Consider the following 23,762-nt stretch of genomic DNA (forward strand, 5'->3'; position numbering starts at 1 on the left):
TGAGCAGCCCAGCCTGTGCCTTGTCCCCACCCTCTTTACACAGTTGGCCTTTGCTGCCACTGCCTGGCACTATTCTCTCATTTTTGCAGGCACACGAACAGCCAGTTCCCCAGCAAATCTGTGGACTCCTTGATGGCAGGACCCTTGTCATTGTGGTCCTCCCACAACAACCAGCATGTTGGAGGCCTCAATGAAAGATAGATGCTCCTTTATCCAGGGCTACACTCAGGAGCAAGTCTTGCTCTCCAGCTCACAGCATGGAGTAGAGGGAATGTATGATTTGGGGTCGGGAGATTGGGTGTAATCTGGATCTATTGTTTATTAACTGCACTTTAACCTGCAGCTGCTCAGTTTTCTCTTCTATAAAATGGGTATGATGCCCTAGCCGGTTTGGCTCAGTGGATAGAGCATTGATCTGAAGACTAAAGGGTCCCAGGTTCGAATCCAGTCAAGGGCACGTGTCCAGGTTGCAGGCTCGATCCCCAGTGGGGAGCGTGCAGGAGGCAGGCAATCAATGATTCTCTCTCATCATTGATATTTCTATTTCTCTCTCCCTCTTCCTCCCTCTCTGAAATTAATAAAAATATATTTTAAAAAATAAAATAAAATGGATATGATTATGTTCATCCTGCCTACATTAGGTTGGCTGTGACAGTTAAAGGAGAGGGTATGTGGAGATGTTTCTGTAAACTAGGAGTACCACAAATGTTGAATGTTGCCTTTGCTATCTTCTTCCTAGGACTGAGGTAAGACTTCCTTCAGAAGCCCCAAATGGCCCCCTCAGATGCCCCTGAAGCCCCAGAATAAGGTGAGTGGACTAGGGTTCCACCTTGCCATCCAGCCCATTTCAATAATAAGGGAGCCAGCCAGCCAGCATCCGGGAGCAGCAGAAGGGCGCTCAGCACCATGGACAGCGCCACGTGCCGCTGCAGCTACTGCTGTTGCTGCTACTTTTCTTTGCCAGGGTTCTGTGGGTAGCGCCTGGCAGTACTGGCGGATGCCCCTGGCCTAATAACAACATTCACCGCTAACATCTACTGAAAGGTTTCTATGTGCCAGGCAGTGTGCCAGCTTTCTTAGTGCACCTATCAGATGACACGTTGGATCTAGTCAATGGCCTTTAGCATCCCTTCCCCCCTCTTTCTAATGTGCCTTGCTATACTGCAGAAGCTAGAAAGTTAAAACTACATCTCCAGCACTCCCTTGCAGCGGGGGTTCTGACTGCAGAGTGGGTTCCATCAGTTACATTTGCTGGGGGTAGATTTATAAGGCGGAAGGGGGAAGGGGCCCTCCTTCCTGCTGCTTGGGCTGTGCTCTGCTGACAAGCAATGCTGAGGAGAGAAAGCAGTTATCTGCAGCAGGCCAATGCCCAGCCTCTGGGTCCTGGAGGGTGAGAGGTGGATGAGGAGCGAGAGGCTCCCTGACCCTGGCTTGCAGGTGAGGCTCCTGGAGTCCCATCCTGGCTGTGGCTGAGGAGCTGTCTGGTGCGGCAATTCTGCTCCGTTCTGAAGACCCATATTTTAACTCTTCCGATGATTTTGTGAGCACAGAATTCCCTGTATTAACTTCTGCTTTGCTTAAAGTTCTTAGAGTGGTTTTTGCTTCCTAAACAAAGAACAGCTAGTCCACTCACCTTCTGCTAATATCCTATCTTATAGATGAGGAATCTTGGGCACAGAGAGGGCAAGTAACTAGTTCAGGTCAGGCAGCCGGTGAGCAGTGGGATCTCAACACAGGACACCTGACTCCCCAACCCGCTCCAGAACAGAGCCCCCAGGCTGAAGACAGAAGCTAAATGGAGAAGAGTAAACACTGACAGGAAGTGTTGGGAACACATTCCAGGCCAGAGTGGGCACAGTCCCTGAGAAAGCCTCAGAACAAGGGGGAGAAGACGTGGACATTGGCATGGGCCAGGCATGGGAGCGGGTGCCTCCTTATGGTTATCTCACTGACCATCAATGACGCCTCACAAGCAAGCTGAGAGGTAGCAGCCTAAGAGGTGGGCATCAGTATCCCCACTTTACAGGTAGAGAAACTGAGGCTTGCAGAGGTTAAATAATGGGCCTAAAGCAGGGGTGGGCAAACTTTTTGACTCGAGGGCCACAATGGGTTCTTAAACTGGACCGGAGGGCTGGAACAAAAGCATGGATGGAGTGTTTATGTGAACTAATATAAATTCAAAGTAAACATCATTACATAAAAGGGTACGGTCTTTTTTTTTTTTTTTAGTTTTATTCATTTCAAACGGGCCGGATCCGGCCCGAGGGCCATAGTTTGCCCACGGCTGGCCTAAAGTCACACAACTGGAGAGAGACAGAGGCAGGACTGGAATCTAAGTGTCTGGCTCCACTGCATCCTGGGGCCTCTGAGGCACCATTGGGGATGGAGCTGCTTTGCCCATCCCAGGAGGGCTGTATTTCTGGGGTACAGATCTGTACTACCTCTAAGGGCCTCTCTGCTAATGGGGAGGAAAGGCTGGGGGGCTGAGGGAGCCGGAGCGCAGCAAGGGGAGACAGTGGCCATCTGGCCCTGGGCTGGAAGCTGGAGTGCAGGCTTCCCCCTCACCCACCTCACCTCCGGGACCCCTCTCCTTGCCAGGAAGGTTCCTTTTCTTGCCCTGAAGGCCCTGCACCCCCATCCAGGGGCCCCTGCCTTTCTGCCCACGGCCCTGAGTCAGCAAGTAGCCATAATAGTTGCCAAATGGGGCCAGAGGCAGGAGGGAGAGGCAGCTGTGGGGACGTCACCCATGTCCACGCCCCTGGGAGCTGGGCAGTGACTCAGAGACACCAGAGGAGGGGTGACTCCCTGCTTGTGCTAAAAAGACAAGAAAGTAAGAACAGCAAGATATGATGCTGTTAAACTAGATGCTCTCAATTCTAAAAATGAAAAAGGGAAAGAAAGAGTAAAAAAAATTATATCTATAGGAAAAAAAGACCATTTATCTCTGGGTGGTGGAAATGTGGGTTTTTTAAAAACTTTTTTCTGATTTTGACAAATGATTTAACATGAACATGCTTTACTGTTTATCATTAGAAAAAGTCATATTTAGAAAGGAAGGCTTGATACTTCCAGGCATGCACACAATCATCTTTCCTTCATTCTTTTGCATCAAATCTTTCTTCCCTCTTCAAGTGCCCTATTTTGACCAGCTCCTGCTCAAGCTTGTCAATGGGGTGGAGGGAGTGCAGGGGCCCAGGGGTTCTGTGCAGGCTGCCTACTCAGAAATATTCAGGCCTAAATCTGATACCACCTCCTCCCTCCCCTCAGGGTCTGGCTGAGCCTGGTGCAGGAAGATCAAGGCTTAAACCTGCATCACATGGGCCACGGTAACCACCAGACCCCTGGGGTTCTGCTAGGAAGCCAGTGGTCCCTCCCTGTCCCTCTCTCCCCAGATGTGGCATGGTGCTGGCCACAGCATCAAGACCCAAGTGCAGCGATCAAGTGATCGGGGAGGGGGTTCTGTCCCCCCAGTACAGCCCTCAGTTGGGCAAGTGGGGGCCAGCCTGCCATAATGTAGCATTTAAGTCTGGGTTCCTAGGGGGACCTCGGCTCTTTGGGTCCAAACCCTGCCTCTGCTATTCACTAGCTCCATGTCTTCGGGCAAGTTTCTTAACCTGAGCCTCAGTTTCCTTATCTGTAAAATGGAGATGTTAACAGCATCTATTGGGTGCATGTGAGGATAGCATGAACCGGTTCACACGAGGCAGAACAGTGCTCGGCGCCCAGCAATGCCTCACTGCAGTCAGGTATTATTTTCCTTGTGAGGACCTAGAACTGTGCTGTTTATTTATGGGATGACGTAGCCAATGGCTGCCTCCTCCAGTGGATGGAAAGCTCCGCGATGACAGAGCCCATGGCTGTGTCTGCTCATTTTTTCTGCTGTGCTGGGCAGAGCTCAGTGCCTTATAACTATTGATTGGAGAAAGGAATGATGGGCAGTGGGGCTAAGGGGGCTCATCTGGCCCCATGATCTCAAACTCAGAGTGCTGTGGCAGGAGGGGTCCTTTCAAATCCTTTAACCGAAGCCCCTCCTGCCACAGATGAGCAGAGGGTGCTGCTGGCGAACGCTGCCTCGGCTTCCCATCGCACAGGGCTGGCAGCCCCTGCCCAGCGCTATCACCACCTTCCCCTGGTGCTCTGCTCCATCAGTACATGGAGGACATGGTGAAATCTTGGGCAGAGGCAGCATTTCAGTCTTGATATAGAAAAAATGTGGCACATCTCCTATCTGCGTGTTGTGGAGCAAATACAGTCCCCCCAGAACCGGTGAAGCTGCAGCCTCCAGTTCAACCCTGAGTTATTGCAGTAATTCCGTCTCCGTGGTAACAAGTCCAGACTAAGCCTTCAGCTAGCAAAGGCCTCTGGGCAAAGGGGTATACAGCAGCCGCAATCCCCACCCCTCACAGTGCTGTTTCTCTTCCCAGCCTCTTCCCTGCCACCCCCTACCCTGCAGGAGTCCCAAGTGGACTGAGAAGGGGCAGGGAGAGGAGTGCAGCCATGGCGGACGCCCCACGGATCTCAGAGCCAGCCCCAGCTAGAGCCTAGAGCCGGGATGAAGGCGCTCAGCAGCAGGAGCAAACAGACAGGATGCTGCTGGGCGCCACCCACCCAGCAACGCCTGCTGCCAGGATGGGCTCTGGTGGATGGTGCCACAAGCCGGGGGAGACAGAGAGACCTGCTCTCCAGCCAGGAGGCTGAGCCCCAGCCCACACAGACCCAACCAGCTACCGATGACTCGTCGATGTGTAGAGAGAACCAGCCTTAAATGAACACTTGCTCTGTGTGGGCACTGAGCTAGGATGTGCGGAGGAAAGACAAATCGCAGACGGCTCTGCCCTCAGTGAGAGCACAGTAAGGTGGGGGGCTGGGGGGGGGGGGAGACCCAAACAATGAGAAAGCAGCCAATCAGAAAAAAGCGTAACAGATGCCTGTTCAGCGAAGCAAGCAGGAAGCAGGCGGCACACAGAGAACAGTCTCTGCAAGCCTGCCTGCGGCTGGGTTTCTCTGAAAGGAGACCCAGGAAACGCGACAGTGCTGCCTTCTGGGAGAGACACTAGGTACAGGCTGAGGCAGGGCGAGGACGGCTTGCGTTCATTATATTCCCTTTTTCACTTTTTGAGTTCCGTACTGTGTGTAGGTCTAACCAAACAAAACAACAACAGGAAGCAAAGCCAACATGAAAAGCATCACCACGGGACAGACACTATCATAGGGTGCGACCCACTTTGTGCTGGGCCCGAGGAAAGGGCAGCTCTGGCACTGGGGGGCTCGCCCCGCCTCAGGGTCTGAGAGCTCTCCCCCGCCGGGGCTGGGTGTGTCGGTCCCTCTGTCTCTGTCCCTGTCCCTCCGTCTCTGTACCTGTGTGATTTGGGACCTGTAGAGGTACTGGGTTGAATAGGTTCCTCCCACAGTCATGTCCATCTAGAGCCACAGAATATGACCTTGCAGCTGTAACTATGCATGGATGTCACTGTGGTGTCCATTACGCAATATATGTAATTATCAAATCATTATGTTTTACACCTGAAACGGGGCGGGGGGGGGGGGGGGCTAGCCAGGTTGGAGCAGCAACCCTTCAGTCCTGGGCTGCCTGGGGAAGGGGAGGTCTATGTGGAGAGTGTCCCTCATTACCCCTGCCCTATAAGCAAAAGGGTCTCAAGCTCAGGAGCGTGGGTCCAGCAGGAGCCAGTCCCTGGGGGCCCAGCCGACGGCCTTCCTGGAAGCCCTCAGCAGAGCAGAGACCCCGAGAGGGGCTCCAGCTCCTATGACTCTGTGTTACTGTGAAACATCAGAGGCACGTTGCATGGGCATCGCCTGGAGGGCTTGTTAAACAAGTGCCTGGGCCCACCCCAGAGTCTCTGATGCAGATCTGGGTTGGAGTCTGAGAATCTGCACCTCTAATAAGTTCCTGGGGGAGGTCAACATTGCTCAGCGTGGGCGTCTGGTCTTCCAGGACAGGCTGTGGAAAGTCAGTCCTGGCAGCTCAGTCCTAGTCTCTCCCAGCTGCCCAGATGCCACTCATGAAATGATTTATTCAGCAAAATAATGGGCCAGATTCTGGTGTCTGCTCTCAAGGCACTTAGAGACTAGGCATAAGATTTTAGTGACCCCCGCCCCCCAAAGAAACCATGACAGGTATGCATAAGTAGATTCCAGAGGCCTGGTGAAAGAGTGTGGGGAGCACAAAGGAGGAGCACTTGCCTGAGCCCGGGCAATCTGGAAAGGCTGCCTGGAGGAGGTGTTAACCAAGGGAGCTCTTAGAGGATGGATAGCAGCAGTCACATTAACTGAAGGATTACGGCTGGCACTGTGATAAGACGCTGCAAGAATGAGTTCTCTTAATCCTCACAACAACCCCACGATGGGAGCTATTGCGGCTGAAGAAAGATTTGAGCTCAGACAGTTTGCGTCCAGCAATCACATTCTCAGCTCTGAGTGCACATGGGGCTTTCCCCCTGAAGAGGAGTTGCCCTGTGGAGGTCAGGGGCAAGGCATTCCAGGAGGAGACCATGCCTGCACCAAAATAGAGGGGGAGCTGGACTCAGACTGTGCTAAGGTTTTCCCCTGAGGGAGTTGGGGTCCCCAGATGGGAACACACCACCCCTTGGGGCAGCAGAGATGGGAGGGACACCAGGCTCTGGCCCCATCTGTCTAAATAGGAAAGGAGACGCTGGCTGCCAAGGGTCTGGGTGGGGAATTGGAGAGCGGTGGATGGGCTCTCTCTGTGAGCTCAGCTGCTCCAGCGATCAGCGATGGGTGATGGGCAATGGGCGGGAGCCAGAGGGCAGAGGCTGGGATTCTGGCTCACATGGCTTCACAGAGCCTGCAGGGCAGAGAGCCCAGAGCACCAGGGCTGAGAATCACAGGGCTCCTGTGGTGGGGGCTCTGTTTATGGATTTGCTTGTATGGAGGGTTAGCTCTGAGAGACGCTGAGGGGGTGACTGGCTGGCACAACCTCTGTGACCCGTGGTAGCCCCCAGGCTTTGGCCCCCAGGTAGTCTCTGTGTGGCCTCCTCAACAAAAGCACAAGTCCCCAGGCCAGGGGTCAGCCTTGTGATGGCCTTGCTCCTGCCCCTTGGGCTTGCGGCGGTTCTCAACCTGTGGGTAGCGAACAATGAAAATACATCCTGCATATCAGATATTTACATTACGATTCATAACAGTAGCAAAATTACAGTTATGAAGTAGCAACGAAAATAATTTTCTGGTTGGGGGTCACCACAACATGAGGAACTGTATTAAAGGGTCGTGGCATTAGGAAGGTTGAGAACGACTGGGGGGTCAGGAAAGCCACTCTGATTCATGCTGAATGCGGATTCAAAGAGCAGCCTGAATCCAGAGGATGGAACCAGAGGAAATGAGCTCCAGCTGCAGCAAAAGGTATTCTAGTTAGACACAAGGAAGCACTGGCCTGAGATGCTGAAGGGAGGGAGCAGTAGCTATTTCAGGGGGAGACTCATCCGTCTGTCTCAGTCTGTCTCTCTGGAGGACACTTGGTGGGGACTTCTCTCTCCCCTTCCTTCACTAGCTCCTTCATTTCAGTTCCCTCTCTCCTTTCCTGCTGGCTGCCCACCTGCCTCTTTGTCTGAGGAGACCAGAGGCCCCCCCACCCTTCTTGTCCCAGTGTTGCTGGGGGCCTTTGAGCTCCCCGCACACTCAATTCAGCCAATGCTTGCTGAGGCCCCCACCTGCAGGAGGTGAAAGACCTCCAGGCCCTGCCCAGGGCACTTCTCGCCCAGCAGAGAGATCAGACAGTTAAGCCAATGCCTACACCCAGAGGAAGGGCCAGGCTCTAGAAAGGTACAGGCCAAGGTGATGGGGCTCAGAGACCACAGCCCCAGGGGGGCCAGGGAAGGCTTCAGAGAGGTGGCAGCTGCGATGTCTGGGCTGACAGACACCAGCGGGAGCAGGCAAAGGGGACAAATGAGTGGAGGAGGGAAGCAGAGGGTGGAATATTCCAGAAATGGCCAGGTTGCCTGGCTTGGCTGCAAAGGTAGGGTGAGAAGGATCTGCTAAGAAAACAGACACATTGGGGCCAGACCGCGAGGTCCTGCATCTCAGGCTGAATGATCTGCACGTCATTTGTAGGGTTTTGGGGGAAGGGCGCGCCATCCGGGCTGGGACCAGGCCTTCTGGATTTTGCTCCTTTCCTAGGACCTCATGAAAGGCACTGGCCCTGATTCTGAGCCCACAGGCTTCCCAGGGGTTCCTCAGGGGAGCAGGTGATTGGCATCTCAAATGACCCCTTTCTGTGAGGCCTGTCCTGATGACCCTATTATTAACACGAGTCCCTGGCACTGCCAATCCCTCTTTCCTTCAGTTCCATCGCTTGTACCTCCTTCTAACGTACTTCACCCATAGATTATGCCATTTATCGCCTCCACCCGCATTAGAACCAAGGCCCCATGAGGGCAGAGTCTGTGTCTGTTCTACTGGCTGCTGAATGTTCCAGTGCCAAGCGCGGTGCCTGGAATCCCAACAAATCCATTCATTTGTTGAATGAATCAAGAGAAAAACACCACCCTGCCTGAACCAGCAGCAGGGTCTGTCACTTTACTTCTGGCTTCCTGAGCTTGGCATCACCCGAGTGGAAAAATCTCTGGGAAAACCAGACAGAACTACTTCTCCCCTGCTGCGCCTCTCACGCTTGCCAGGAATCTGGGAAGATCTGGACTGTTCCTCCTCTCCTCCTCTGCCAAAACACCACCCCTTTCCTTCATCTTGGGGTGCAGGCCAGGCGAGGAAAATTTCTGCTAAAGAGAACAAGAGGCTGGCAGTCTGGAAGAACAACTGTGATGGACCGAGCAGAACATCTGCAAGTTACTGAGTGCCCATGCGGGCACTGTACAGGTGCTCTGGCATTTGTTCCATTCCTACAAAATGGGTATTATCTTCCCATTTTACAGATGGAAAAACAGAGGCTCAGAGAAGCTCATTGACACGGACAAGTTCTCCCCACCAGGTGAAGAGTCTGGTTTTGAACACGGGCCTCCCTACTCCAACCCAGTGCCCCTTCCTCCATACACTGGCCTGCCTTCTGCCAGCTGAGATGCAGGGTGTGACGCTTGCTGTGTTCTCTGTCCAGGGCTCCAGATCTGGGGGGTGGGGGGGTGTCTTCTGATGCCTTAGGCTTCCCACCTGAGCTATAGGAGCTGAGGTTTGGGCCACCTCCAAGGACTGAATGAGAACACTGATGTCACATCTGCCACCTGGCCTGAGCTCATCGCTGAGTGTGAGTTATAACTGCAGTGACTGCCTGTTCTGGCCTGTGGCCAGGCATCCTGTCCTCACCTTCAGGTTGGGGCTGCAGGTGGCCGCACTTCCGTTCCTGAGGTTCTCAGTTCTCCCACCTTGAGGGTGGGCACTCCCCCAGCAAATGTGAATGACTTCTTATTATGTTCAAGGAAAATGATAGAGTTTCTGCCTTTGAGGCCCCTAGAGGGTAGGTCAGAGAACAGTCACTAAACGTGCAGTGGGAGCCATGGGGGATTTTCGAGCAGGGGTGTGAGATGACGGCGCTGTGCTTTAGGGAGGTTAATCGGGCAGCAGGTGCGGATGGGGAGAAGAGGCTATAACGATCAGAACTAACATGTTAAGCACGTAGTAAGTGCTAGATGTGGTTTCAAGCACTTTACAGTTACTAATTTCAACCTTCACTGGCATTATCTCCATTTTACAGATGAGAAGACTGACGTACATAGAGATGACATGGCTCGTAGGTGATGAGCTGGGAATCAGACCCACCTGACTCCCAAGCCTGAGCTCTTCACTTCTATTTGATGCTGCTTCTCCCAGGAACCTAGGCTGGAGGGACAAGGGTTCAGCACAGGGCTGGGCAGTGGGCATGGCCAAGGGACAGAAGTGATATACCGCCTGCAGCTAAGCCTCCTTGCCCTGGAGAGCTCTCACAAGCCAGGCCAAGAAATTATAAGGGAGCGTGAACATCGACCGCTTTGATCTGCACAGAGAAGAACTATACCTAAGATTACTTGTCTTGATAACAACAACGATGGCAATGTTCTTGGCCAACAGCCCACACAGGATAACTTCTTTCATGGAGAAGAGATTTTAGAAACACTCTCAAATAAAGAAACCTTATCACCGTTACAGCTTCTCTTGACAAACCAATCCTTTCTTGATGTTATTAACTTGTCTACTTAATAGGGAAGAAAGTCTCACTTAGATGCTAACCTGGCTTTATACCTTCCAGCTTTGGAGGTTTAATCACCTCCTGTCTCTCTCACAAGGGGCGGGGCGGGGTGTTGCTAGGAGTCACCAGATGGGTGGAAAGATAGGAAAGGAGCGAGGGGCAGAGGCTGTGGGGGGCAGAGGCTGTGTGTGAGTGTGAGTGTGAGTGTGTGTGTGTGTGTGTGTGTGTGTGTGCGCACGTGGAGGAGCTGGCGGAGGCAGGGCAGGGAGGAGGCAGCTGAACTGAGAAGGGCTGCCTGAGACCCCGGCTTCCTGTGCTTTTCTGACCAGCTTATACCTGAGTCCTCTGAGCTGTTCAGTTACAACCTTAAAAAAAATTTTTTTGAATGTTTTAATTGATTTTATTTTTTGAATATATTTTTATTGATTTCAGAGAGGAAGGGCGAGGGAGAGAGACAGAAACATCAGTGATGAGAGAATCATTGCTCGGTTGCCTCTTCCACACCCCCTACTGGGGATCGAGCCCACAATCCCAGGCATGTGCCCTGACCAGGGATCGGACCATGACCTCCTAGTTCATAGGTCCACACTCAACCACTGAGCCACATCGGCCAGGCCATTTTAAATGACACTAATGCTTGAGAAGTCAAACGAGGTTGAGGTTAACTGTACCACCAAGATCCCTCCCAGCTCTAACGGTCTATGAAGATACCATTTGTCATAACCCTTTTTCAAGGAAAGGGGGTTGAGAGGCAGGGAACTCTCAGAACTCTGGCTGGGCTCTGGGCCTGTCCAAAACCAGGGCCAGCTGGGCAAGAGCCATTCCAGGGACCCAGCTGGCAGCCCTGTGGGGGGCATTTCTGTGGAGTAGGGGGCGTCCTAACCAGAGCCAGGGAGCCTTTGCCCACCTTCCCCCCCCCCCCCCCCAGGCCTTGGGAGCCAGGGTCCTCTGGAATAGTGTTCTTTGGAGATGGGATGGGCCCATCCTGCACCCCCTCCCCATCAGGTTGTGGGTTTGGGGGCTTCAGGATGGCCTTTGCCCAGCACTGACAGGAGAGCCTCAGGCCACATTTCCCAGGCTGAGGAAGGAGCTGGTGCGAGGGGCTTAGCCCTGCTGAGTGGGAGAATGGCAAGAGCACCTACCTGGGCAGCAGGTGAGGTTTGGGGCTCAGGCAGATGGGCTGTCACCAGCCGTCCCTCCTCTCGATCTGTCGTCAGGGGCTTCCGAGGGGCCCAGCCACCGCCCAGCTGGACTCCTAACCACGAAGGTGGCTGGCGCAAGGCTCTGTGGCACAGGGACAATGAAGCACCGTCAGTGCCGGCGGGCATGGATCCCAGGCCTCCCCTGGCCTCCTCCCCCCGGCCAAGCAGGCCAGGTCCCTCCCAGGTCCAATATGCTGGTCAGCATCTTTCCCCAAGGCCTGCTTCAGGGGAGCCCTGACGGGGTGAGGGGCACCCCAGATGCAGCTATGACTCTCAGTCTGCCCCCCACCCTGGTGTGAGTGAGCAAGGGCCATCCTTCATCTCAGCTGAAGGGTCCAGAGGGGAGGGGGACCATGGATGGAGCACTGCCTTGGGGGTCCAAGCACTTCCACTGGAGTACCCTACTTTCCTCGCTGGGGTGGGGGGCTTCAGCCTAGATACACAGACACTACCAGCAGGACTGCCCGGGGGAGGTCAGAGGGCCCCAGAGCCATCGGGTGACTTCAAGTGGGACATCAGAATCATTTGGTGGGGACATTGCTAACATGCAGGCTTAAGGGCCCTGCCCTAGCCCACTGATCAGACTCTTCAGGAAGACGCCCGGGACTCTGCACTGTAATAGGTTCCCCACGTCGATGCACATGGAATAAGACTGGCTGGACTATGTGCTGGGAAAAGTCCAAGGACGGAGCTTTGGTCACGTGCATAAAGGGGCCATCAGTCCCTCTCCTGAGAGCAGCATCAGAGCAGCCCAGTCTCTGCAGACAGACTGTCAGGGGGTCTGGGCCGCTTGCTGAAACCTCTCTAGGCCTCCCTTTCCTCATGGACAAAATGAAGGTTGGAAACGGTCTCTTGGGCCCTTCCAGATGTAAAATTTTAGTGTCAAAACTGGTGAACCGCCCTAGCTGGTTTGACTCAGTGGATAGAGCGTCAGCCTGTGGACTGAAGGGTCCCAGGTTCGATTCCAGTCAAGGGCACATTCCCGGGGTTGCCAGCTTGATCCCCAGTGGGGAGCATGCAGGAGGCAGCCGATCAATGATTCTCTTTCATCATTGATGTTTCTATCTCTCTCTCCCCTCTTCCTTCCTCTTTGAAATAAATAAAAATATATACTTTTTAAAAAAACCTGGTGAACCCACTGAGGAAAGAATTTGAAAAGAAAGTTCAAGGTGAAGCATCTTAAATAGTATTATTCCTTATAATCGGTTCCTTTATAAATAGTCTTTTTAAATTCAGAAAATAATGTGCTTATGGGGGAAAAAAAAAGAAAACCACTAAAAATAATACACATAATGAAAAGTCTGCCTACTATCCCAGACCTCTGTTCCACCCCAAATATAAACACGGTCAAGTTCCTTAAGTTTTCTCCCAAAAGTTTTTCCATAAATATTAACAAATATGTATCTATGCCGGTGTTTCATTTTAAACCCAACCAGGGACACATTCCTGGTACTCTGTGTTAGTTAATATACATCACACATCTATCCATAGCAACATAGATCATTCATGTAGCAGCTCATAGAGTTCCCTTGAAGGAGGCTATAATTTACACGAATCTGTCCTGTCAATGGATGTTTCGGTTGCTTCGACATTTTTGCTGCACAAACAAAGCTGCAATGAATGCCTATGATTACGTATCTTTGTGCATATGTGTGAGTTTAGCTGAAGAATAAATCCCGGGGTTAGGAGTTAAAATGTAGGTATATCTAAGATTCTGATAGATATTGTCAAATCACCTTCAAAGAGGATGAACCAGTTTGCACTGCCCAGCGGTGCATGAGAGTGCCTCTGCCCTCCACCCTGGACGGCACGGTGCATTAATGATGAGAGAGAATCATTGATCAGCTGCCTCCTGCAAGCCCCACACTGAGGACTGAGCCCACAACTGGGGCATGTGCCCTGATGGGGAATCGAACTGTGATCTCAGGTCGACGGTCAACCCCTGAGTCATGCTGGCCGGGCTCAATGTGTAATTCTTAATCATCAGAAAGGGCAGACATTTTCATGTTTATTGATTGATTGGCCTTGGCATTTATTTTTCTGTGAACTGTTTATATCTTTTCTAATTTATCTTACTGATTGTTAAGAGGTTTTTCTGAATGAAGGCAACTAACCTTTTGTCATGTGTATTGCAAATTGTCATCTTTCTCTTTTTTAACATTACTTATGGCATCTTTTGCTTACATGAATTTCAGATTTTTCTGTAGTCAAAAGTATTTCCTACTAGAGGATCCTAAAAATATTTGCTTGTGTTTTTCAATAGTATTGTTAAGGTTTTCTTTCTTTCTTTTTAATCTTTCCTTCCTTTTAATCTTTTCCTTCTAGAATTTACTTTGGTGTAAGGAGTGTGATAGGGCCCAGATTTATTTTTTCCCTGAGAGGCTAGCTAGATGTTTCAAAATCATGTTTGAATAATCCATTTCCTTCCCCCACCATCACCCTCCCTCAAGATTAAAAATCTCAATTTATCTGTGCAGTGGGATGGGTACAGAGAGCATGACCTCTGAGTCAAGTGCTAGTTCAAATTCCAATTTCATGAGATCTAGAAGTTACCTAACCTTTCTGTGTCTCAGTTTCCTCATCTAAAAGTGGAGACCACAATAGCACCCTCTGCAGAGGGTTACTGTGAGGAGTAAATGAGTTATTTCAGATAAAGGGTGGAGAGAGATGCAACCATGTGCTGTCTACAGGAGACTCGCCTCAGCTGTAAAGTCACACATAGGCTGCAAGGGAAAGGATGGAAGAAGACATTCCATGCAAATGGTAACAAAAAGAGAGCAGAGATGGCCATACTTATACTACAAAATAGACTTTAAGTCAAATACTGCCATGAAAGACAAAGAAGGGTATTATCTATATATATAAAAGCCTAAGCAACCAGAATGGCTGGTCACTATGACATGCACTGACCCCCAGGGGGCAAATGCTCAACTCAGGAACTGTCCCCTGGTGATCAGTGAGCTCCCACAGCCAACCTCCCCCGGCTGCCCAAACTCCTGTGGTTCCTCCCCCAGCCGGCAGGCCCCCGGCTGGGACGGAGAACTGGGGGTGGGTGGGGTGGACGTGGCCCCTTTCCCATGGGGGCCGAGGGCTGGCTTCCTCCTCAGGGCTGGTGGCCAACCTCCTGCACCCTGTCCCTCCCCCCAGCCTGCAGGCACAGAGGCGAGGGAAGGAAGAGCGGGGGGGGGGGGGGAGGGGGGGAGCTGGGGAACCTTGATGGTAGCATTGGTGTCCAGTGTCTGTTCCTTCTGTGCCTGTCCTGGTGACTGTGGTCTCCTCTCCCAACCCTGGACAGGGAACAAAGGGTGGGTGGCGGCGGACACGGCCCCTTTCCCAGGAGGGCCGGCGGCCAACCTCCTGCAATCCCTCCCCCCCCCAATCCTTCCCCCTGGCTGGAAGGCCCCAATCGGCCCAGCCCTGATCGGCCTGGCCCGGATCAGCCATGATCTCCAGTCAGGCCTAGGGGCCCCACCCATGCATGAATTTTGTGCACCGGGCCTCTAGTATAATTTTAAAAGGTCAATTCTCCAGGAAGATATAGCAATTATGAATATATATATACACCTAACAGCAGAGTACCCAGGTATATGAAGCAAACATTGACAGAGGTGAAGGGAGAAATAGTGGCACAAAAATAGATTTCAATAAACTACTTTGAATAATGGGTAGAACAACCAGACTGAATATCAATAAGGAAACAGAGGACTTAAATATCTTCAACACTATCCAGTGGTTCTCAACCTTCTGGCCCTTTAAATACAGTTCCTCATGTTGTGACCCAACCATAAAATTATTTTCGTTGCTACTTCATAACTGTAATGTTGCTACTGTTATGAATCATAATGTAAATATCTGATATGCAGGATGGTCTTAGGTGACCCTTGTGAAAGGGTCGTTTGACTGCCAAAGGGGTCGCGACCCACAGGTTGAGAACCACTGCATAGACCAACTGGACCCAACAGTAGCAGAATGCACATTCTTCTCCAGTGCGCATGGAATGTTCTTCAGGATACATCACGTGTTAGGCTGTAGGTAAGGGGTACAGAACAGTGCCTGGCACGTGGGAACCACCATAAGTTGCCGATTATTATGATCACCGCTGCATAGCAAATGTGCTTTGTCTTTGTCTAAATACACTTTTCTGTTCCATTGATTTGTGAGCCAGTTCCACCACTGGACCAATATCTATAGGGTGGGGCAAAAGTAGATTACTGTAAACCTACTTTTGCCCCACCCTGTGTTTTTAACCAAATTTTTTTGGTTAATCCTCACCCGATGATATTTTTTCCATTGATTTTTAGAGAGAGCGAAAGGGAGGGGGAAAGAGAGAGAGAGAGATTGATTGGTTGCCTCCCACACACAGGCTGGGGTTTGAACCTGCAACCCAAGTACATGCCCTTGACCAGGGATTGAACCTGAGACCCCTCGGTCTGGTCCGCAGGCCGATGCTCCCATCAACTGAGCCACACCAGCCAGGGCTGCCCCACCCTGTATTAGGTCTCAGGGCTGGGAACAAGGAGTGAACAGCATTAATAAGAGCTGTTCTTGCCAATGCTGGTTAGACTTTCCGTATGTTTAGCACTTTTACTGATATTGCAAATGTTTCCTTCCATTATATTTTAAGAGGCTAACATTTATACATAGAAAAGCTATACAATTTTTATTTTAATATTTATTAGCAGTCATCTTAGTATATTTTTATTATTTCTAAAACAGTGTTTTCAATGGACTGTCTTGATCTTTTTTATTCCAGGGGATCAATCTTATCTGCAATTTTAATTGATAAATTGGTCTCCTTTTATAACTTCTATTTTCAAAATTTGTATTTACTTGTATTTCTAGAGAAGTGTTAAAGAATAAAGGGAATGGTGGTCATTTTTTCCTTGTATGTACGTATGTCTGTATACCACACATATACACATACATGCATAAAACCATGTTCAGCAATACCCATCTATTTCTGCTAAATATTAGAGACATATGTTTAAGTTTATCAAGTGCCTTTTAGGCATTTTTAATACTTATGGAGCTGTTTATATGATTTTTCATCTCTTTTTAACTATTACTTTGTTCAATTATATGAATAATTCTCCTAATACTGAATCTGTATTTCTGGAATATAGCCTCACTTGCTTGTGGTGTATTCATTTTTTAACATAATGCTGTGTGATTCTATTTGTTCTTATTAATTCATAAAAAGTGCACCAATATTCATAAATAAGATTTTTAAGAGTAATTTTTTTGTGTGTGTTTTGTGCGATCTTTGTCAGTGTTGTGCTGGCTTTATAAAATAATTTGGAATCTTTTCTTATCTGTGATCTGGTACTGTTGGTACGATTTAAATGACATTGGAATTATCTCTTCCTTGAAGGTTTGTTAGAAATTAAAACAGCCAAATCTGGATTTTTTTTGGAGTGGAGTTTGATGAACACTCAATTTCTTCCATGATTATTGGTCTGTTGGGGTTTTCTAGTTCTTCTGGAGCCAAACTAATGGTTTATACTTTCTCAGAAAACTGTCAGTTTCAGTTGGTTTTCAACTGAATTTGCATGTGGTCGAGCATGGTATCCTCTACGGATTCTATTTTTCCTGTATCAGTGGCTACTTCCCATTTAAAAAATATATATATATTTTATTGATTTTTTACAGAGAGGAAGGGAGAGAGATAGTTAGAAACATCGATCAGCTGCCTTCTGCACATCTCCCACTGGGGATATGCCCGCAACCAAGGTACATGCCCCTGACCAGAATCGAACCCGGGACCCTTCAGTCCGCAGGCTGACGCTCTATCCACTGAGCCAAACCGATTTCGGCTAATTCCCATTTTTAATGTTCAGTTTCATATATTTGGCTACTAGATTATCTAGACTTAAAAAATCATCACATGGCACATCATCCCCACGCCCCTACGAGCTGCCGGAGCCTATGGACTATGTTCACAGCCCAGAAATCGAGGAGCTGGAACCAGGGACGAGGGTGAGAAAGGTGGTGAGGGAGGGGCAGCCTTACAAACACAAGTCATCCATCAAACATGGAAAAAGGCAGAGAGCCTGCTCCTGAGTCCCTGGCCTTGAACCCCTGCATCTCCTTCCCCAGCTCCCCGCACCCAGTTCAACGCCAGCTCCCACCCTGCCTTCGACACCCAGCTGGCGCCTCCTTCCCAACCTCCCCTGACCTCCCAGGGAAAAGTTGGCACCTTTCCTCTGATGTCCCAGGCTACTTTTTTGTTTAATTTTGAAATAATTTCAACATAAAACAGGTAAAAGTATAAAGCCAACAGAATTGACCAATGGTAACACTCTGTCATTTGTGCTTCAGATCTTTTTTGTTAAAAGTGTTACTGACAAATGAGAAGGCCTTCCTTTTCGCCTGTCCCAGCTCCCTTCCCTCTCTGAAGATAAACGCAGTAGGAATGCAACACGGCAACATGTCTGCATCCATAAATCATAGATAGTGTTGCTTTGTGATTGTTATTAACATTGAATTTTCGCTAACGGCATTATTCTGCATTTCCCTTTCTTGCAATATTGTTTTTGAGATTTATTCATGTTAATACAGAAATGTGTATGTATATACCAGCTTTATTAAGGTACTGGAGGCCCGCTGCATGGATTTGTGTACCGGTGGGGTCCCTTGGCCTGGCCTTCAGGGATGAGGCCGAAACTGGCTCTCTGACATCCCCAAGGGGGCCCGGATTGTGAGAGAGCGGTTCTAGGGTGACCCACCCCGGAATCTGGCTCCCTCCTCTCTGGTTCCTGGTGCGTCACCCGAGAACCACAGCTGCTAAGTCACCACAACTCGGCAGCTCCTGCATTGAGTGTCTGCCCCCTGATGGTCATTGCGCATCATAGCTACTGGTCAGATGGTCAGATGGTCCGACAGTCGCTTAGGCTTTTATATATCTAGATAATTACAAAACACAAAATTCCCCAATCTTATATATATATTAACTGCTGTATAACATCACAGTTTTAGTTGTCTACTCTAGTGGTCGGCAAACTGCGGCTCGCAAGCCACACGCGGCTCTTTGGCCCCTTGAGTGTGGCTCTTCCACAAAGTACCACGTGCAGGCGCACACATACAGTGTGATTGAAATTTTGTGGCCCATGTGCAGAAGTCGGTATTTTGTGGAAGAGCCACACTCAAGGGGCCAAAGAGCTGCCTGTGGCTCGCGAGCCGCAGTTTGCCGACCACTGGTCTACTCCATTATTATAGGCACTGAAGGTATTGAGGTTGAAACCTCTTCTTTGTGTTTCAAACATTGTGCCCTAGATATCCCTGTGACTGTCTCCTTATGCACACGTGTGAGTTTCTCTAGGTAATTATACTCCTAGGTTTGAAACTGTTGGTCATAAAATACGCACATTTTCAGCTTTAATTGCTATTGCCAAAATGTCCCCTGATGCTCTGTACTGACGTTATTGTAGCATTTCCGAAGCTGTTGTCAGGATCTGTTGACTTGCCTACCTGCCCCTTCCCCAGGAATTACCAGCGCACACATGTGGGACTGGCACTCTATGAGCACTTGATAGACGAAAGGACGAGCTCACTGTCTAGTACAGTGGTTCTCAACCTTCCTAATGCCACGACCCTTTAATACAGTTCCTCATGTTGTGGTGACCCCCAACCATAAAATTATTTTCGTTGCTGCTTCATAACTGTAATTTTGCTACTGTTATGAATCGTAATGTAAATATCTGATATACAGGATGTATTTTCATTGTTACAAATTGAACATAATTAAAGCATAGTGATTAATCACAAAAACAATATGTAATTATATATGTGTTTTCTGATGGTCTTAGGTGACCCCTGTGAAAGGGTCGTTCGACCCCCAAAAGGGTCTCGACCCACAGGTTGAGAACCACTGGTCTAGTAGAAGAGACAGATTGAAATGGGAAAAGTACATTAAAGGCTATGAGCTTCCTCTGGTTGCCATCCAAGGAAGGCTGCATGGAGGAGGTGGCATTCAAATTGGGATTGAAGGGCAATGAGACTGAACAGATGAGGATGGGGATGAGGACAAGGTCTGGGCTGGAGGAGGAGGTGGATGAGACAGTTTGGACATGTTTGATTTGCCAGAGTAGTGGTTCTTAGCCAAGCAGGAAGTGGGCAGGGTAGAAAAGCAGGGTGTGTGTATTTTGTAAAAACTTCAAGTTGATCTGATCCATCCTGCCCACCCAGGAGAGCCCTGAGCCAGAGCAGAGGGTGAGGGAAGGGCCCGGAAGCAGGAGGGCAGGCCAGACAAGAGATAGTTTGTGCTTCATCCCAGATGAGTCTTCCACGGCAGGCTCTGGGGAGCCAGTGAGAAGTGACCGGGTCAGAGCTGGGCTCAAAGATGATTCATCCAATAAGCAGGCAGATAGTCGAAATGCCCAGCACTGGAATAAGGCCTAGACCCGGAGCCTGCTCTTCAGGCTCTGTCAGGAACAGATCTGAGCTGCCTGGGCTGGGTTTCCTCCCGGGACCCACAGGAGAGCTCTGGGACCTGGGTCCTCCTGCTCCTCCACTTTGCAGCTCTGTGAGCCCAGGGCCAGGGGCTTGCACAGTGCTTCCTGTCCCCTCCGTCCCCACAGCTCACAGCTCCATGCAGGTGCCTGAGCCAGGGCCCCAAGGAGCCCCTCCATGAAGCATGGAGCCAGGGCCTGGCTGTACTGCGTCTCCTCCCCCTGCCTCGGCTCAGGCTGGGCCCCCTAAACACACCTTCAATGTGTCCCAGGGCGTGGGGTGGGGGTAAGTGAATCAATCTTTCCATTGCTTGCTGTCCTTCAGCAGAAACCAGCTCTGGGCACCCTGCCCAGAGTGGAGGGGAAGGGGAGAAATGCACAACCTTCACTTCCAAGTCCTTTTGCCTTAAGCAACTTCAGCAAAACCACCAGCAGAGCAATAGCAGGTGAGCTGGGGCGGGGGTGGGGGGTGGGGGGGGGTGCCCGCTAGGCTCAGGGGGAGGAACACTCCACTGGGGTCAGACTGCGGTGGCACGAGGTGGGGTGGGAGAGTGTGTGTGGGGGGGCAGTTGGGTTCTGCCACTTCTGTGCATCTGTGTGATTGTGGCTATGTGGCTAGTACTACCTCTCTGAGCCTCAGCTTTCACATCTATCAAGTGGGCTACCCACATCCACTCTGCCTTCCCCTGGGGTGTGCAAAGGATTAAAAAGGAGGGAGAAGGAATGTGAGGTGGCTGAGTGGCACCAGGACTCAGGCCAGTGACACTGTGCAGGCTACTGTTCTTCTGGTACCCAGGAGGGTCTCCCCAAAGCCTGGCCTAATTCCCAGGCCTGAGCACCCGAAGTCCCAGCCCAGGGATTCCTCATTCCCAACACTTGTGTGCTGTACCCCCATGCTTGTCAATTCCCCCAACACCCTCTGGTTCTGCGAAGATGTCCCCCTCTGCCAGGTCTCCGGGCATCTGAAGTTCTTTTGAAGGGAACAGCTCAAAGAGTGCCTGGAGCAGTCAACATTGTTGGTCAGCACTACCAGCCCAGAGACCCCTGGGCAGCCCGCCTCTGAGCAGGTAAAGGGGCGAGCAAATAGAAAGAAGGGGGCTCTCAGTCGCTAAGCACATGCTGGGCACCTTTCTGCTTCCTCCCATTCACCCTCCATGGCCCTGTGCTGGGATTACTTCCCCATGTTGTGAAGTAAAGATTCACAGGAGAGAAGTGAGCAGGCGTGAAGCAGGCAGGAACGCAGCTCCTCAGTACCTCCCAGGACTTGCCTTGTCCTCCATGCTCCCATGACCCCCCCAAAGCACAGCTGGTCTCCCACGGAGCCCAGGGTGAGTGTCCAGCACCTTCTGTGGCATTTCCAGCCTATTATCAGTCACTACCACTCAGGACACCCCAGGTGATGAGGCCTCCACATCAAAAACTCAACACAGCTATATCCCAGGCCAACTGGCCATATGTCTCTCTCCAAAGCCCTCAGGATGCCTTGCTCTTTGCCAAGACCCTGTGGCCTGAGGCCAGTGTCTCTCTGATTGGACGCAATTGTGAAAAGACTCAGCCAGTTTTGGGGGGAGACTCCTGTCCCCAGGGCCACCTTCCTTAGTGAGACCACTCAGTGATGGGGAGGAAAGGCTTGGCTTCCCGCTGGAAGCTGGCCTGGCCCCTCTGCTCCTGAGGATGACAGAGGCCCTGACTTGGCATGAACAAGGGTCTGCAGGCCCAGGGTGGTGGTGTATCTCCACCACCCCCAGCCCAGCTCTTCTGAGCGCATCGTGAGGTTGCTGGTGCAAAACCGCAGAGTCGAAGGGTGGGAAAAGCAGAAGGCGAGAGTCTAGGACACTTGGATCCTGGTTTTCTAAGTAGGTTCAGGCTTCGTTCCCTTTTGGAACATTACCAATCACCAGGAGGAGGCAGGAGGTGACAAGAAGGCACCCCCTCTTCTCTCACCCAGGCTCTATATGTTTCAGTGCCAGCCCCAAGGGTGCTGGGAAGTAACATGGCAGCCCAGGTGCCAACCCTCCCCTGGAAACGCAGGACGCAGAGTTCTGGCCACAGGTGCTCTGCTTCTAAAGAGCCACCCTGGGTTGGCCCAGAGCCATCCAGAGAGATCTAGAACAAGAACACATCATACCTCTAGAGCTGCCCCCCACCCTCCCACACCCCCCGTTCTCATCTCAGCTCCCTCTATGATCCTATTTTGCATGAGTTGCACCAGCCAACTCATGGGCAAGAACAGGAATCTGATCGACACCACTCACGCAGGTAGGTGTGTAAGCTGCGAAAACCATGCTCTCCCAGGACAGGGAAGAGGCGTGAGTGCCGGGCCCACCTCAGGCAAACAATGCACTAAAAGCTGCTGATCTCACTTGAAGCTGAGCACTTCCCCTAAGCACTTTTGTTCCCACTCGTGGCCCTGAATGCCCTGTGCCTGTCATCCTGGACCATCTGTGCAAAGAGCTCCCAGAACTTTATGCCCATTATCTCTATGGCTCTCCCACCAGCTGCTGTTCAGGAAGAGAGTCCATGGGATTCGAGAATCAATGGGGAGGATATCAGCCTATAGCAGTGATGGCAAACCTTTTGAGCTCGGCGTGTCAACATTTTGAAAAACCCTAACTTAACTCTGGTGCCGTGTCACATATAGAAATTTGTTGATATTTGCAACCATAGTAAAACAAAGATTTATATTTTTGATATTTATTTTATATATTTAAATGCCATTTAACAAAGAAAAATCAACCAAAAAAATGAGTTTGTGTGTCACCTCTGACACACGTGGCATAGGTTCGCCATCACTGGCCTATAGGAAGGTCCGCTGTGCTGCTAGTCACCAGCATTTTATGGAAATCCTATTAAATATCACAGGCAGCGAGGAGGCGGGTGGGGAAAGGAGGTCCTTGGGGCCAAGACCCAAATTGAAGTGGGTTGCGGGGGACAGCCTGCCTTCCAAGCCTAGAAGGGTGCTCTGGACTGGCCCTGGGGGTAGAGGGAACAGCCACCATTCCCCCGTGGAGGCCGGGAACAGATGGCTTCAAATGAGCCCAGAGCCTCCAGGAATAATACTTCCCATCTCTAATAAACACTTGACAGGTTTCCAAAGCCCGCCCATCCATCTGGGGATGGTGTTTGCATGCCCAGCTGTCAGGTAGGGAAACTGAGGGCAGAGTGCCAGCCTATAGGGGCTCTGGTCCAGAACGAGGTGCTATGTTCTTCAAGAGGCTCTCTTCCCACAGCCCAGAGTCCTCTCCGAGGCCTGCCTCTGCCTCTGCTCGCTGGGAGGGACACGCCACCACCTTCCCGGACTGTGAGGCAGTGGCCTTCTTCCTGGAGAAGAGCCGGCAGGGACCCTACTAGCAGCCCAGCAGAGGAGCCCGACACATGGTGGATCCTCTCCCCTCTCTGGCAGCCCGGTCTCATCTGGTTTCCTGGGAACCCCAACCTCTCCCACAGGTCACCCCAGTGATTACTGGGGATCCTCATGCAGCCAGGGCATGCCTGATCCCCAGGAGCCAGCTTCCGAGCTCTGTGCTCAGAGGGTGTGTCTGAAACACACACAAGGTAACTCCCTTCGACTCAGAATAACAGGCTGTCATAGAGGTCGCTCTGCCGTGGGCCCCTCCTGCTGTGGTCACCGCTGCGGGCACCCAGGTAGGAGCGATCGCTGCTCTTGGCTCCGAGAAGCCCCTAGAAATTGTGTGTCCCCTGTGGGTGCACAACGAGAAGATGACCCAGTCACTTTGGCCCCCTGTTCCATTTGCTTCTTTCCCACGTAACTTGAAAACGTATCTTAAAGGAAGATAAAAAGCTGGGGCTGTCATTGTTACTGCCACCCCCTCCACCTACCAGGAGCCTCCTCTTACCAGGGGTGGGGACTGTGCGGGGGGGGGGGGGGGGGGCGAGGAGAGAGGAGGAGGCCTTGCCTAGTCTGCCCTGAGGTGGGCAGGGCGTCAGGAGGCCTGTAGGTAA

At 51.1% G+C, this 23,762-nt stretch overlaps 1 protein-coding gene across 3 annotated transcripts in view; it reads right to left on the minus strand.

The window, feature by feature from the left end:
* The window catches only part of TMEM63C (transmembrane protein 63C), a 67,092-nt gene that overhangs the window by 41,739 nt on the left and 1,591 nt on the right, over positions 1-23,762 (minus strand). For 2 of the 3 annotated variants that reach the window (XM_070416041.1, XM_070416031.1), the window contains exon 2: positions 11,293-11,434. The exons of the other annotated variant lie outside the window; for it this stretch is intronic. The gene's annotated coding sequence lies outside the window, so the exon portion shown is untranslated. The remainder of the gene's footprint in view (positions 1-11,292; positions 11,435-23,762) is intronic. 3 annotated transcript variants of the gene reach the window in all.

This window comes from Myotis yumanensis, unplaced genomic scaffold (genome assembly GCF_028538775.1).
Source record: "Myotis yumanensis isolate MYYU_CA2020_CCGP unplaced genomic scaffold, mMyoYum1.0.hap1 SCAF_1, whole genome shotgun sequence".
Classification (NCBI taxonomy): domain Eukaryota; kingdom Metazoa; phylum Chordata; class Mammalia; order Chiroptera; family Vespertilionidae; genus Myotis; species Myotis yumanensis.